Below are 13,562 nucleotides of genomic sequence, written 5' to 3'. Positions count from 1 at the left end.
AGATCATAAAGAGGTTTTTCAGTAAGACAAGGACCTGCTTTAATACACTCCAAGGCAGGATGCCCCCATGTTAAAAAGAACTGTGTTCTGAACTTTTCCATGCAGTTTGAATAATTTTTCTCTCAGAAACATAGTATAAATGTGGGTTAGTTCCCAGGCCTAGCCCTGTAAAAGCTTATTTAAACCAAAAGAGAAATGAAAACAGTAGGATGCAATGGCTTTGTAATACCAGTAATAAAGTAAATCAAAAGCAATCATGATTAGAAAATATTTTTTTTAATTCTCTTAAAAACAGAGTTAAATAAAAGATAGACAGGGGATTCATTTTGAGATTTTCATCAGTTATAGCCTTTCCTTGCTGATTGCTTGTTAGATCCCAGACTCACCAGCTTTCTTGCTATTCTTTGAAGGCAATAAGCTTGTGTTGACACCGGGCCTTAATAACTGCTGGCATATCAGTCAGAAGCAGATTTCCAATAGGTTTTTGAATGTCTAACTCCTTCTCATTTTCAAGACATCTTGGGCCTCTCCATCAATATACAAGAGACCCTCCCTACCCTAGTCAGCATTTGTACTATCAGCCTGGGTCATTTTAAACATAGTATAGGAAGATATAAGTTATTTATTTTACACTTAGTTTATTGATTCACTGTTTCATCTACTCACACATAAATTGCACGCAAGCAGGAACTCTGTCTTCTATATCCTGATAAGTGCTCAATTAAATATTTTACTGGTGAATGGACTCTGAAGGAATGTTTATATGGATGCTTTCAAATTTTTCTTTATTTTGTTATTTTATGATTTATTTCTCTAATATAACTTTGAATTTTCTTTAATTCAACTTTGAATTTTCTCTAATTCTTTAATCCCCAAACCAATGCTTATCCATTATTTGATATAGAGACCTAGACCAAGAATCTGTTTTGTTTTTTTTTTAATATTTGTTGATCAACACAAATACCTTGGTTTCTCATAATTGAATAATTGTGGTCAAGAAGGGATAGAGAGAAGTAGAAGAAAGCAGATTAAAAAAAAACCAAAACTATATATTATTAATGAAAAAGAGAGTATAACGTTAGCTCCACTAGCTGCGTATCTGCAAATGCATACAAACAGGGGAAATCAAAACTAAATCTCTTGAGGAGGGAAAAAGGAGGCTTTGAGAATGACAGACCAAAAATATTGCCATAGGTCCCTGGGGGCACCGATGACACAGTGCAGAGTTACAATTCAAAGGGGATTTTATATTGAGTAGGGAAAACTGTGCTAATAGGAAACAAAGAACAATAAGAAGAACGATTGTTGAAAATCTACCATAAGCAAGAAACTGTGCTAAGTCTTTGTATATTTAATTCTTACAACAATCTTTTGAGGTTCAAATTACATTATCCTTATTTTTCCAACTGAGGAAAATGAAATTCAAAGTTAAACATTGTAAACCAGAAAACATTCTGTTTTATGGATCCAGATTTGAATCAAAGTTTGTCTAGGAATTGTTTTTTTTTTTTTATTTTTCCTATGACGTTTCTCCAGAAAGGACACATATTAGATGTTTATACTTATTTAGCAAACAAATAATGAACAAGTTTGGGTATTTTCTTTTTTAAAAAAGTAAATTCTGCTTAATAAAATTGCTTTAAATGATAACAATATCCAGTTATTCTAGGGTCTGTGGCACTTCACAAGTGGCTCAATGGTTTAAAAAAAAATCCAGCTACAGTGCAGGAGCTGAAGAAGATGTGGGTTGGATCCCTGGGTTGGGAAGATCCCCTGGAGGAGGGCATAGCAACCCACTCCAGTATTCTTGCCTAGAGAATCCCCAGGGCACAGGAACCTGGTGTGCTACAGTCCATAAACAGTTGGACACAACTGAAGCAACATAGCACGCACACATGCACTCATTAGAGTTTCTGAGAATTTTAATCATAATACATTTTGCACAGTGGCTGTGTTCTCCAATTGTCTCCTATAAGCATTGTTAGAGTTGGGGGGACAGTGCGATTGTAATAAGCAGATTCCGTAGTAACAGGTACCACATCCTGTCTTTTCCTATTTTCATGACAAGTGAACAAACTAAACTGCTGAAAAATTATTCCACAGAACTGCAAATAGGGAAATAAAAGATCAAATAGATAATGTTCTAATACAAACTTAATCTGTCTCCAGCACTGAAACTCTGCCTGAGTTTCCACACGCCACATTCTAACTGCGGCTGGCATGTTGCCCTTTTATAGATGGGACCTAAACAGGTCAATGAAGAAAGAGCAACTACTTCTCTTTCCACATCTCTGCCCTCAAGACTTGCGGTATGCAGTGTAACAAAGTGCAAGCGGATGACAGATCAAACCTGAAGAACTAGCCACAGGTACTCTATGATCTCTAACTCTAAAAATGTGTACTTAAAGATGAAGCCTTGGATTTTGGGGTTTTGAGCACTGCTTTTTGTTTTGTTTTGTTTTTTCTCTATTTACTTAGTTTTACATCATTTATTCTCATCCTTTACCCCTGCAAAATAAGTGCAACTCAAGCTTTTTCAAAGAAACCAGGACATAAGCGAATGCATCATTTTGACAGTGGAAAATGACAAAAACATCTTTCAGAATCTCTCCATACTTGGCTGATAAATGAGCCACATCAACTACAAATTCTAATACTGAGAAAAGACTAGTGAAAACAAGTGAGCCCATTCAGAATATAACTAAGAAGACAGCACAGAGTATTTGATGGTTAGACAGAGAAAGAAAGATTGATTCTTTGTTGATTTGTAAAAAATGAACAAGTAGAAAATGAGTTATATCACAACTTAAAGCTCTCAGTTAATTATTTATTTACCCAAGGACCACTACAAAATGATGATTACGCAGCCTTTATTCCCCAATTAATTTCTAATTGTTTATTTTGTTTCTAAAATAGGCAGTGTGAAAATCTTACATCTATAGAAATTAGCAAAACATACAAATAATGCATATAAAACAAGTTGAGACTTACACCCCTTTGCTTAACACTATGTTTTACCTGATAAAAATATTAAAAATAACTTTTAAGGATGTTTACAAATTATTATGATTTTTATATACTAAATATCAATATTACAAATGAGTTTTTAAAGTTTAAATATAAAACTGATGAAAATAATCAGAAATCTCAGTAAAAAAGAACCCTACACTTTCCAAGAGAATGAATCACTAGAAGCCTAACTTGTGCCATTATAGAGCTTTGAAACTAAAAATATTTAAATCAATGAGGCAAAATTCCCCTAATTTTTCTGGGAAATCAATAAAATAGACAAGGTCATATGGCCAGTTCTGGTCTATGAAATATGGATAAAAATAATGAAGTCTTTTCAGGACCAAGGCAGTGTAAAGCCATATATGACTCTCCAGGACCTCTTGCCCTGCAGGGAATGTGGATACCTAGTTTTCAAGATGGTGGGGTCATTGTATTGAATCAGCTTGGTAAACAGCTATCTGGAGTCTTCTCCAGGATCTGCAGAAAATTCTTATAAGGAAGAAGAGAAAGGCTATTATTAATCCATCAAGATTTCAGTTGTTTGTTATTGCAGCACAACCTCTCCCATCCCTTCTAACTGCTATTGCATATTTACAACTGTGTTATCAATCTTTTTTAGGCTCAGATATCTGCCTTTGTGAGATCTCTAGATTTCTAGAAGCTACAGACAAAATAAGCTTTGGCAAAATGTATAAAAAGTCCTATTTTCCACAGCAGAAACTAACACAGCATTGTACAGCAACTCAATTCTGAGAAAAAAATTTTAATGTCCTATTTATTTCTTTATCATATCTGAGATACTTTATCCTGATTTCTGATAGATCTTAAGTGAGTAATAAAACAAATGAATCCTGGGATTTTTTTTCTTGCTCCAAGAAAAACATTTCATTTTCTTCATAATATGAATTCTTTATTGGGTCAAATGACTGTTAACAGAGAGTGTTCTCCATCACAAAGCAACAAGACTTACTGGTTCTAAGAGGTCAGAAAATTAGGAAGTGGGGAAAAAAGAAAAAATACAAATCTAAGAAAACACAGTCAATATTCCCATTAAAAATCAGAAAGTGTGAGTTAAGTATGACCGAGGTGTAAGACTTAGACACTTAAGAGATGGAGAAGAATGTAGAGACCATCAAATATAACATCTCTAGCTGCAGATGAGAATATGAAGGCTCAAGTTATACGGCCTTTTCAATTTCCTAGTTAAGTTTCTACAAAGAAAGGGGTCTGTCTGTTTTTATGTTGTTGACCACCATTTATCTAAACTCCCTTCTTTGTAGTGGGTGCTAATAATTGATATTTGAATAACTGATCTAGAGTTTGTAAGTGTGCAGGACCTTAAAGTAGTATATTTATACATTTTTCTTAGTTTTTTCAAATACTTATTTTCCTTTTCCTGAGTTTTCTTACTCCCTTTTTGTCTTGTCATTCTTCAGTTTCATTGTAAACCATTTCAAATGCTTTCTGTAACTGGATAGCTGTAAATAAATTAACAAAATTAAACAATTTCAAAGATCCCCTCCAATTCTGACATTGTTTTTCCAGGAAGAGGAGAGCCAAAACAGTTTAGGTATTAAGTTCGAAAAGTGAAAATGTTAGCCACTTAGTATGTCTGACTCTTTTCGATCCCATGGACTATAACCTGCCAGGCTTCTCTGTCCAAGGGATTTCCCAGGCAAGAAGAATGGAACAGGTTGCCATTCCCTTCTCAGGGAATCTTCCCAACCAAGGGCTTGAACTTGGTTCTTTCATATTGTGGCAGATTCTTTACCATCTGAGCCACCAGAGAAGCTCAGGTATTAAGTTTACTCTAATATATGAGTTTCTGCAAAGCAAGCAGAGCTTCCCTGATGCTTCAGACAGTAAAGATTCTTCCTGCAATGTGAGAGACCCAAGTAACCATCCAGATAGTGTTTAGTTCTGCATTTGGACATCATGAAGATGCTCTGACAGCCCACTCGTCCACTTTATCACAGTTTTTCTAGAGACACCACTTTCATCCATGATTATCAGGGATTTATCATAGAATAATCAGTAATCAGCAAGTGATAAGAATCTAGAGATGGATTCTCTGGGTTCAAACCTACAAGCTTGACCATTAACAAAATGTCTGACCTTGAGCAAATTATTTGACCTTCATATGTCAAATGAACATAGCGACAGAGAATTCCTATTTCAGTTCAGTTCAGTCGATCAGTCGTGTCCGACTCTTTGTGACCCCACGAATCACAGCACACCAGGCCTCCCTGTCCATCACCAACTCCTGGAGTTCACTCAGACTCATGTCCATCAAGTCACTGATGCCATCCAGCCATCTCATCCTCTGTCATCCCCTTCTCCTCCTGCCCCCAATCCCTCCCAGCATCAGAGTCTTTTCCAATGAGTCAACTCATCACATAAAGTGGCCAAAGTACTGGAGTTTCAGCTTTAGCATCATTCCTTCCAAAGAAAATCCCAGGGCTGATCTCCTTCAGAATGGACTGGTTGGATCTCCTTGCAATCCAAGGGACTCTCAAGAGTCTTCTCCAACACCACAGTTCAGAAGCATCAATTCTTCAGTGCTCAGCTTTCTTCACAGTCCAACTCTCACATCCATACATGACCACTGGAAAAACCATAGCCTTGACTAGATGAACCTTTGTTGGCAAAGTAATGTCTCTGCTTTTCTTTTTTTTTTAATTTTATTTTATTTTTAAACTTTACATAATTGTATTAGCTTTGCCAAATGTCTCTGCTTTTCAATATGCTATCTAGGTTGTTCAAAACTTTCCTTCCAAGGAGTAAGTGTCTTTTAATTTCATGGCTGAAGTCACCATATGCAGTGATTTTGGAGCCCCAAAAAATAAAATCTGACACTCTTTCCACTGTTTCCCCATCTATTTCCCATGAAGTGATGGAACCAGATGCCATGATCTTCATTTTCTCAATGTTGAGCTTTAAGCCAACTTTTTCACTCTCCACTTTCACTTTCATCAAGAGGCTCTTTAGTTCCTCTTCACTTTCTGCCATAAGGGTGGTGTCATCTGCATATCTGAGGTTATTGATATTTCTCCTGGCAATCTTGATTCCAGCTTGTGCTTCTTCCAGCCCAGCGTTTTTCATGATGTACTCTGCATATAAGTTAAACAAGCAGAGTGACAATATACAGCCTTGACGTACTCCTTTTCCTATTTGGAACCAGTCTGTTGCTCCATGTCCAATTCTTTTTTTTTTTTTTTTAAGGTTCTTAGTCGGACTGGTTGTTAACATTTATTTTTGTATCTCCAGAATTTCACACAGGGCCATGGGGCTTCCCAGGTGGCTCAGTGGTTAAAAAAAAAAAAAATCCATCTGCCAATGCAAGTGACATGGGTTGTATCCCTGGGTGGGGAAGGTCGCCTGGAATAGGAAATGGCAATCAGATCAGATCAGTCGCTCAGTCGTGTCCAACTCTTTGTGACCCCATGAATCGCAGCACGCCAGGCCTCCCTGTCCATCACCAACTCCCAGAGATGGCAAGCTGCCCCAGTATTCTTGCCTAGAAAATTCCATGGACAGTAAAGTCTGGTGGGCCACAGTCTATGGGCTTACAAAGAGTTGGACACGATTGAGCAACTAAACAAACAAGAAACAAACTGGCTCAAAAACACCTGAATGAATGAATGAACGGACAAAATGATGACTCCCCCTCCCTGGGATGGTGACACCCCAAAGGCAGGCCAGTCTGGCAAGTGTGATGCCTTTCCTGTTCTTTGCAGACTAGATGCACCAGTCAGAGAGCCTTAGTTCTTCACTCAGAGCACAAGGATCTTTACAGATTTTCTTTCCTGTGCTTTGTCCTTTTTTTTTTTTTTTTAATTTTATTTTATTTTTAAACTTTACAATATTGTATTAGTTTTGCCAAATATCGAAATGGATCCACCACAGGTATACATGTGTTCTCCATCCTGAACCCTCCTCCCTCCTCCCTCTCCATACCCTCCCTCTGGGTTGTCCCAGTGCACCAGCCCCAAGCATCCAGGATCGTGCATCGAACCTGGACTGGCGACTCATTTCATACATGATATTATACATGTTTCAATGCCATTCTCCCAAATCTTCCCACCCTCTCCCTCTCCAACAGAGTCCATAAGACTGATCTATACATCAGTGTCTATTTTGCTGTCTCGTGTACAGGGTTATTGTTACCATCTTTCTAAATTCCATATATATGCATTAGTATACTGTATTGGTGTTTTTCTTTCTGGCTTACTTCACTCTGTATAATAGGCTCCAGTTTCATCCACCTGATTAGAACTGATTCAAATGTATTCTTTTTAATGGCTGAGTAATACTCCATTGTGTATATGTACCACTGCTTTCTTATCCATTCATCTGCTGATGGACATCTAGGTTGCTTCCATGTCCTGGCTATTATAAACAGTGCTGCGATGAACATTGGGGGTACATGTGTCTCTTTCCCTTCTGGTTTCCTCAGTGTGTATGCCCAGCAGTGGGATTGCTGGATCATAAGGCAGTTCTATTTCCAGTTTTTTAAGGAATCTCCACACTGTTCTCCATAGTGGCTGTACTAGTTTGCATTCCCACCAACAGTGTAAGAGGGTTCCCTTTTCTCCACACCCTCTCCAGCATTTATTGCTTGTAGACTTTTGGATTGCAGCCATTCTGACTGGCATGAAATGGTACCTCATAGTGGTTTTGATTTGCATTTCTCTGATGATGAGTGATGTTGAGCATCTTTTCATGTGTTTGTTAGCCATCTTTGTATGTTTTCTTTGGAGAAATGTCTATTTAGTTCTTTTCTAACTGTTGTTTCCTGACCTGCATATAGGTTTCTCAAGAGGCAAGTCAGGTGGTCTGGTATTCCCATCTTTTTCAGAATTTCCCACAAAATTATTTGACCTTCATATGTCAAGTGAACATAGTGACAGAGAATTCCTATTTAGGGAATATTAAATGAGAAACCAGACAAAGTGTTTTAAAATGATGTGTGGTACTGCTCAGTAAACATTAGCTCTTATTGTTAGTGGAAGATTATGAGTTTCAGGTCTTTCTCTTTCATTCTACATATACCACCATGCTCCAGCAACCCACTTGCATGCCTTCAGTTACTATTTGTAGGGAAATGTCTCTAGCCAAGACACCTCTGCTGAGTCTGAACCTTAAAATCCAGCTGTCTGCAAACCTACCTTCTCTCAGCACTAACCTCTAGGTGTTCAGCCTTGTCATGCTCAGAACCAAATTCTTTATCTTTCTCTATCAGTTTTGGCTTCTTTTTATTTTCTCTGTTATCACTGAATGATAACAACACCCCTCCCCCTGGGTTCAGCTGCTTCATGGGAAACCTGAGAGTCACTCCTGCCTCATCGTTTTCCCCTACTGCCCATAATATACAACAGTATATTATGTCAAACCTTTGACAAGAGTCTCACCTTTACAAATTCCAGCCAGTCTCCTCTGAGCCCTCTTATCCACACTGCAAAGCTTTAACTTTGGACTATAAAGACGTGAACAAACACAAAAGTAGTCTGAGAACAGTTTAAGACTGCATCCTTGGGATGACTCTACCCCCCTTCAAACACCTGCCTAAGACAACTAAAGGCTGCCCAAACAAGCTATATCCAAAGATGGGGCCCAGTCTCCCAGCCTCTGCAAGGATAAAAGCCTATCTTTAGGATCTTCCCAATCCAAGGATCAAACCTCAGTCTCCTGCATTGCAGGCAGATTCTTTACAAGCTGAGCCACAAGGGAAGTCCAACTTTGACAACTACCAATTAGCAAATCCAGATGGTTTCACATAGATCAAACCACCTTCACTTCCTTAAATTTACTCAGGAGCCCACCATTCCCTCTTCTTCATAGAAACACCCAGTCATCGCTACACAAGGAGGAATGGAGAGCAGTTCTCTCCCTACTGTCAGTTGCTGAATAAAATCAAAAGATTTCATTAATGTCCAGCTGTGTGTCTTTGATACCCTCTTAGTTCCACCATCCAAGCATCACTCAGTTCCATCCATGCTTCTCCATTCCTTCGCTGCAGTACTGGTCATCATTGTCTCTCACCTGGACTACTGCAGCAGCCTCCCAAAGAGGTCCTGGTCCCCAGTCCTGCCTTCCTGTCCAATTTTTATACAATGAACACTGATTAGTACCCAACCTCCTTCCCAAAGCTCTCAAAAACAGCTTGTCCTTGCTCTCAGGAAAATATTAAAACTCTCTAAAATAGCCCCATGGGCAAAAAGAAGATAGAAAGAAGTGATAATGAGCCACCATGAACAGAAGAAGAATGGAGGACACCAAAATTAAGTGCACTTTCCCATAAGAAAACCTAGTGAAGTTGCTCCAACTCCCCCTCAAAAGTAGCTGCTGACTCTTCCAGCACTTACAATCAACTGGGCAGGCAAGACCTGGAAGCAGATGCACAGATCTGAAACCAACTCATGTCTTCCCTAACATCCCGCTTAAATCTTACTAGACTTGTATCGGATTGCTTGTTGCCACTGAGCCAAAAAATGAAGGTGTGTTCGTGTGCTAAGTTGCTTCAGCCATGTCCAACTCTGTGCAACTCCATGGACTTTAGACCTCCAGGCTCCTCTGTCCATGGAATTCTCCAGCCAAGAATACTGGAATGGGTTGCCATGCCCTCCTCCAGGAGATCTCCCCAATCCAGGGATAGAACTCTTATCTCTTATGTCTCCTGCATTGGCAAGTGGGTTCCTTACCACTAGCACCATCTGGGAAGCCCCCAACATGAAGGTACAGAGTTATTAATGCTTTGGATGGCTTGAGCCTCAGAACAACTGATGAGGATGGTGGGTAGTCTCCCCTGATGATAGTCATTGCAATATAGGATCCACTGCCAGAGAACAATTCAGTTCTCCCAACAAAGCTCATATGCAAACTTCTGACCCTCAGAGGTGACAGATGAACTAGGCTTAAATCTCAAGTCACTGATGGATCCCCAATCCCAACAAAGGAAATGGGAAAGGTCATAGATACCTGGAAGTCAGGGATAGCCTGACAAATAATTGTGTCAGGGCTCTTTCCACCTTCCTTGACTCAAGAAATCTATGCAAGACAAACATATGTTCAAAATATATGGCCTGGCTACCTTCGCATCAACACTAAGAAGTGGATACATTATAACAACATGGATGGACCTAGAGATTATCATACTAAGTGAAGTAAGAGAAAGAGAAACATCATATGATATTGCCTATTATGTGGAATCTGAAAAAATATACAAATGAACTTATATATAAAACAGAAATAGACCCACAGACATAGAAAACAAACATATGTTTACCAAAGGAGAGCTGGGGAGGGATAAATTGGGATTATGGAATTAACAGATACACACTACTACACATAAAATAGATAAATAACAAGGATTTACTGTATAGAACAAGGAACTATATTCAATACCTTGTTGTAAACTATAATGGAAAAGAATAAAAAAGAATATAGATACATACAGACATACGTGTAACAAAATTACTTCACTGTACACTGGGAACTAACACAACTCTGTAAATCAACTATATTTCTGTAAAAATAAAAGAAATGAACACAAATAAATTCCCTGAAATGAAAATAATCCTTGTCTTCCAGAAGAAACAAAAATGAGTCTCAGCAGTACATATATTAACCAACACAAACTTCAATGAAGATTTGTTCATGGGGAACAAGGAATCAGGGGATTTTGCATTCCTTAGTTTAGGGCCTGAATCACCTGCTGCTGCCTTTCACTGTAATTTCAGCTGAGGAAATTACATCCCCTCTCTGAGGTAATTATACCCCCAAGCATTAACCCTATCGCTCCCCTGCACTCACCAAGTCTGAGAACCTGACAGGTGCCCAGTAAAGACTTGGAGATGAGCAGAATCAGAGCTGAGAAGGACATGATTTGTTCTGACCAGATAACGTTTCACATTGCAGACTGGCAAAGCTTATTGAGTCTGAAATTACAGAAAATTGAAAAGAAAAAATAACCAAGTAAACAAAAGTAATTTTAAGATTTTTATGGAGGGTTACACTTTAGGTTTCTAACAGAGTAAAACCTACATAAAGAGAACATTTTGGATGTTAGAACAAAAGTACTTTCTATGAGGACAGAATGGTTCTAAATCCAAGTTTCTAGTAAAGATGGCAATGTTAAAAATAGACATGCCTAGATGGGTCCTATTGACATGTGGCCTGAACAATCTTATTGTGGGGGATGTCTTATACATTGCAGGGTGTTCAGCAACATCCCTGGCCTCTACCCACTAGATGCCAGTAGTGCTTCACCCCCCTCAATTTTGAGAACCAAAAATGCTTCCTGACATTGCCAAATGCCCCTTGAAATGAACAGCTGCCCCTAGATCTACATGATAATTCCATTACTCATATCAAAGCAGAGTAAGAAATGGAGTGTCTATGTGACTGCATGCACATCACTCATGCATTTAAGGATTAAAATAAATTAGAAATAAGTCACCCTCCAATCAGGCTTCCTCAGTGGTTCAGTGGTAAAGAATCTGCTTGCAATGCAGGAGATGCAGGAGACTGGTGTTCGATCCCTGGGTCAGGAAGATCTCCTGGAGGAAGGCATGGCCACCCACCCCAGTTTTCTTGCCTGGAGAATCCCATGGACAGAGGAGCCTGGCAGGCTACAGCCCATAGGGCTGCAAAGAGTCGGACACAACTGAAACAACTCAGCACACACTCACCCCCAATTATTTAATCAGAGCCTTCTAGTAATAAAATTCTGGAAAACATTGCTTTAAATGTATTTAGAACACTGATGTGCCAAGCTCTCTACTGTGTGAATTAGAGAGCCAAAAGCACAGGGCAGAAAGAAAAGCTGACATGTCTACAGTGGGTCAGCAGAGGAGTCAGTGTGTAACCATGAGAACGAGCTCATATTTAAGAGACAGTCTGGTCACAGTGTAAGACAGGAAGCCAGAGGGTACTGAATGCAGCACAGAGCCATCAATATAAGGCTTTTCCTTCAAGAGGGCAAGAGTGTCTGCTCTTCTGTCCCCCAAGGGGTGGATGAACTGAGCAAATTCTCCACAGCTACAAGCAAACACCTGTCCCACACCCAGGAACAGTGGGCTCTTTCACAGTATATTTCACCTTTTGTAAGAATTTACTAAACCTCTCAGAACTTGGCTATCTAGGAACTGGAGATAAGCTACTTCTCAGGGCCACTGTAAGGTGAAAATGACTAATGTTGTCACTGTGCTGGATACAAAAGCACTTAATGCTTATAAAATCTGAAATGTGCGGAAGACAGAGCCAAGTCTTGCCTAAAAGTGTTAGTCCACTGGCAAAGCAGTTCTTGAACTTGCTCTGATGGAAAGGCCTGAAGGAAGCGCTTGTGCCACCAGCCAGAGCAAGGGGAGGCTCTCATGAGTGGAGAGATGCTATGAACTCACATCTCAACAAGGCGGAAGGGGCACTCTGAGGCGCCAAACAGTGCACGTCAGATGGTGGTTTGATTCTAGGGTACAGCTGTTTGCACTTAATTCTTCCTTAATCACCACGCATCTCTTGTTCAATTCCTTGTAGTACTTTAGCAAGAAGAAGCAAGCAAAAACCCCGCTGTACAAGAGATGCACATTCACTGCAGTTCTACGGAATTCCTTTTTAAAAACATGCTCACAGCTGAGAAAGGCCTGCAGAGTTTTCCTCTCATAGATCTGAAGACTGAACAATGATACAGTAACTCAGAATGATTCTAGTTGTGGAGAAGATCTGAAGACCAGTCTCCAAGAGATTGATGACACCAGGACTGGAGTCCCAAGCCTGGGTCAAACTCAAACTCATTTTGTTACTTTACGGTAGTCACTTCTTATTTCAGATGAGGAATGCATGTGCTCTCTACCTCACAACGAGTGTTCTAAGGACAGAAAATAAGACCTCCCCAACACTGTCCTCCCCATTCCTTCTGATCCAAGCTCTCTGGCCTGCCTGCTGCTGCTGAACACCTTGGGCCCTAGGGCCTTTGCACTTCCTATTCCCTCTGTGGCATGATGCTGCTTCTTCAGAGCTCTGCCTGAAAAGTCACCCCTGGAATGCCCTTTGAAACTATCTGATGAAATCTCAACCTCAGTCCTGATGCCTTGTTTGCCTATCAGACTCCTTACTGGTTTACTTTCTTCTCTTTAGTATTTTTACTCAATACTGCATCTGCTTTCCACACTAAAATAGAAGCTTCCAACAATAGGGAATTCATGCTTGATGATTTTGAACTGTGGTGCTCATGAAGACTCTAGAGAGTCCCTTGCACTACAAGGAGATCAAACCAGTTAATCCTAAAGGAAATCAACCCTGAATATTCATTGGAAGGACTGATGCTGAAGCTGAAGCTCCAATACTTTGGCCACCTGATGCAAAGAGTAGACTTATTGGAAAAAACCCTGATACTGGGAGAGATTGAGGGCAGGAGGAAAAGGGGGCAACAGAGGATGAGATGATTGGATAGCATCACCAATTCACTGGACATGAGTTTGAGCAAATTCCAGGACAGAGTGAAGGATAGGAAAGCCTGGTATGCTGCAGTCCATGGGGTCACAAAGTCAGAC

The 13,562-nt window shown here is 39.6% G+C and overlaps 1 protein-coding gene across 5 annotated transcripts in view; it reads right to left on the bottom strand.

Moving 5' to 3' along the window:
• CTNNA2 (catenin alpha 2) overlaps positions 1–13,562 on the bottom strand; it is a 1,366,346-nt gene that overhangs the window by 763,066 nt on the left and 589,718 nt on the right. The window lies entirely within an intron of this gene.

Source organism: Bos grunniens, chromosome 11 (assembly GCF_055505025.1).
Source record: "Bos grunniens cultivar Pamir isolate PY7600 chromosome 11, Bosgru_T2T1.0, whole genome shotgun sequence".
NCBI classification, from domain to species: Eukaryota; Metazoa; Chordata; class Mammalia; order Artiodactyla; family Bovidae; genus Bos; species Bos grunniens.
This window is presented reverse-complemented; position numbering and strand designations above follow the sequence as displayed.